Raw genomic sequence first — 4047 nt, forward strand, 5'->3', positions numbered from 1 at the left:
GTTTATCTACAGTTAGTTACACGAATTCAGATATGAAGCTTTAATAAGTTGTATTTACGCACAATTTACTTGTAATATTGAGTTTCAAGTAACATGCATTAATAAACAGTACTTTATGCATAAAAAGTGGTTTTTAAGGGTTTTTGTCAAATGCTTTATAATATAGTATAGATGTAGCTATTAAATATGTGTGTGTGTGTGTATATATATATATATATAGGAAGTTTCAGATGCTCATCACATTTGTACAACAAATGCAACTCAATCATATTTTGAGATATTTATGAAAATAATGAGAGTTCATTTATTATGATTTGAATATGTATCAAAGATGGCTATGACTTATTAATTATGATCAATATTTTATATTAGAAAACAATCAAAATTTTTATGAAATCACATATTCATCAAATTAAATGGACGATTGAGATTGAGTTTTATTGGTTGTATAAATGTAAAGGGTTGCATAATAACTCACCTCTATACATTTATGGGTTGAGTTTCGTGAGGAGAGTTAAGGTTAGAAGCGTAAGAACAGATATCCACCCTTAGATGCACATTAGGATGAGATGCACCATATCAATCTCCGTTTCAAACGCGATCCATGGGTGAGTTTGAGATTAAAGGTGATCACGGGTTCAGATTCCTTTTTATGCTGTCGCCTTAATTCTTCTTCTTACATGATCTTTTGTTTGTATAGAGAGGTAATCATTTGCAAACCATTTGAAAGTTGCAAACCTTACAAACTAAACTAGGCCATCCTTTCTTTGGTCAATAGTTAAGAAATTTTCGGATTTAAATTTATTAAAAAGTTATGGAAATGGTAGTTTTGGAATAGATTTTATATATTTTAAACTTAAATTTAGCAAATAATTTGAATTATTTATTTTCGGTTATTACATCTCCATGATTTTCTCCATTATCTCCACGATTTTCTCCATATCTCCATCACTCCCCCCCCCCCCCCCCCAAATAATTCTCTCTTTTCTCCATGTCGACCTTCCTTGCATGAACAACCCTTGAATGAAAATATGTGATAGAAATTGTAATTAAAAAGTTAATGTGTTGTTTCAAAAGTGAAACACAACAGGTATGAAACTAAGGTAACAAAAATTGTTATTGTTTCATATGAGACGAAATAATTTGTTTGGTTTCATAAAAGAAACAAAACAATTGAAAAAAGGGTGGGGAGTCAGTTACTTATGGTAACCGGATAAGATATCTAAGGAAGTAATGATTTTTATGATAAATCTGATTTATATGATATTATATGAGATATTTCAGGAAGTTATTTATTCATAAAAATATAAATTTTGTACAAAGACCTGAATACTCTTTGGTTTTAAGGTTTGTAACATTTAGATGGTTTGCAAAAAAGAAGCCTATAATAGGGGCATTTTTTAAGAACTTGACAATTTGTAAGAATTGTGAGGTCCATTTGAAGTCACTAAATCATATAAAATCAAAAAGTTAGTAATTTAGGTAATTTTAAATTAAAAAAAAACAAATAGAGGGCAATATAGGTATTTGTAAATTTCATTTCTCCTCTCTCACACCTCTTCTTCGTCCCGCACACGTTCGACTATAATTGCCTCAATTTTTCTAAACATAATGTGCACACCACACATTCGTTCTCAACACCATCATCGTCACCAAGCTACCATTAGTAGTAACGAAAACGGCGTGGGGAGATTGATGTTCGCAAAAAAATAGGGGCGGGTAGAGATTGGTGTTCGCCATAAAATAAAGTCGGGGAATGTTGGTGTTTGCCGTAAAACATGAGAGGGAGGGTGTTGTCGTTGTTGCTTTATCGGTTTTTAATAGAGGTTGAAGATGGTGAAGAAAATTTTGATGGAGGTGCTGATGTAGGGAAAGGTTGAGGGAGGAGAGATTTTTTAGGGTTTTCAAATAACAAGGGGCTGTTTGTTTGGCTCTTAATGGTGACATTAAGAGCCAACCTCTTAATCGGTAAGAGGTAAGGGCTGTTTGGCAACAAAAAAAAGGCTCTTAATGGTTACCTTAACCTCTTAACCATTTTGTGTCTAGGGCTTTACTAAACCATTCAAATTTCATTTTTTCCAAGTTTGCCCTCTCTATTATCTACAATAGCCGTTCCTTTCATCGCTCCCCCTACACAATCGTCGATCTTTCATTTGCCGTCTTCCCCCCTCCCCCAACGATCGTTGCTCTTCCGATCACCGTCTCCAGTCATCTTCTTCCAGCAGGTCGTCCGATCGCCTTCTTCCAACACGTCATTCGGTCGCCTACTTCCAACAGGTCGTTCGGTCACCGTCTTCCAAGAGCTCTTATGGTCGCCGCCCCTACTGCTTCCCTCTATCCGTTTCCTCATCGCTTTAGGTATTTCCTCGCCCCTACTGCTTCTGTCGTTATCTGGATGGTTGATTTTTGTGAGAAACAGAAAATGGCTAAACCCAAAGTTGATTCGGGGTTATTCACTTTTGACATTTTTTAGAAAATGCTCACAAGCTTACTGTTAGAAAATGATTGTTGTTATTCACAACAGGTATTTCCTCGCTTCCTATACCGTTTCCTCTACGATTGTTGTTACTTGTGTGAACAACTTGGACTCGTTCACAAGCCTACTGTTAGAAAATGGCTATACCCCTGTTGCTAATAAATTTCATTGTTAGCAATTTGGACTTGTTCACAAGCCTACTGTTAGCAATTTGGACTTGTTCCTTTTTTCTTTCCAAATTTCATCTTTTTTTAAGTATATAATATTTATATACAGCAAATGCAACAAATAAACTCACACACCCTCCTCACCTATGTTGAGGTTTGAACCCCTGACCTCCTAGAAGACCAAGGGCTACGATACCGCTAGGCCAAAGGCCCTTTGGTTCCAAATTTCATCTTCTTGGAGTAATAAACTGAATTCTTGACTTTCTTGGATCTACACACTGTTTTGGACATTTCTTCACTGCTTTGGACACTTCTTCACTACTTAAAATTGTATGACTTGTTCATTTATTGACTTGACTTAATAAACTTAATAAACTGAATTCTTGACTTGTTCATATATTGACTTGACTTATGGTGATGGTTATGGTAATAGTTATGGTAATGGTTATGGTAATGGTTATGGTAATTGTTATGGTAATGGTTATGGTAATTGCTTATGGTCGCTTTATAAAATTATTTGGATTAGGTATGGAATTAGTTGGTGAATCTTTGCACCAAAAGAAACGTACGATCAGTTATTCATGGATTACGATAATGACCTCCATGTTTATTGCCGAGGGACAAGAAGAAATCGAGGAAGGTGATGAAGATGACATGGATGGAATGCCTTTTGGCACTCAAAACAATCAATATATGGCTAATTTACGTGACCAGATTACGAATCAGTTAATGTTTAATCCGTCAAATTAAGAATTGTTCAAAAACTATTATGTTTTTGTTTATTCCTGAATTTGAAAAATTATGTTTGTTTGGACTAAATACGAAATCTTGTTTTGAACTAATAATATTATGTTTGTTTGGATTAATATGAAATATGTAATTATATTTGCAAAATAATTGTTTTATTCAGATATCTGCTAAACAGCTCTATTTCATTCAGTACTAAATCATTCAGATGGTTAAATTGGTAATTTGTCGTCATTCAGAGAGCAGTTACCAAACAACATTATTTCATTCAGCACTTAACCATTCTAGCCCTCTTAACCATTCTAACCATTTAACCATTCTGCACCAGACCATTTAGCAACCGCCAAACAACCCCTAAATATAGAAACTTTGTTGATATTGAAAATAAACAAATATATATATATATATATATGTGTGTGTGTGTGTGTGTGTGTGTGTGTGGGGTTGTCATGAATATAACAAATTACACAATTATCTTTTATGTTTCTTTAATAAATAAAATTAACTAAACTAGTGTTTGACACCATGCGTTGCATGGTGACAATAATCTTTTTTAAAATTACTGAAATTAGCTAAATGAATCGATGATTATATTTATATATCAAATTAATAAGAATCAATATTACATTTGATATATGAATCCACCTTATCATTATT

This window comes from Cynara cardunculus (assembly GCF_001531365.2).
Source record: "Cynara cardunculus var. scolymus isolate 2C chromosome LG 13, CcrdV1, whole genome shotgun sequence".
Taxonomy (NCBI): Eukaryota; Viridiplantae; Streptophyta; class Magnoliopsida; order Asterales; family Asteraceae; genus Cynara; species Cynara cardunculus.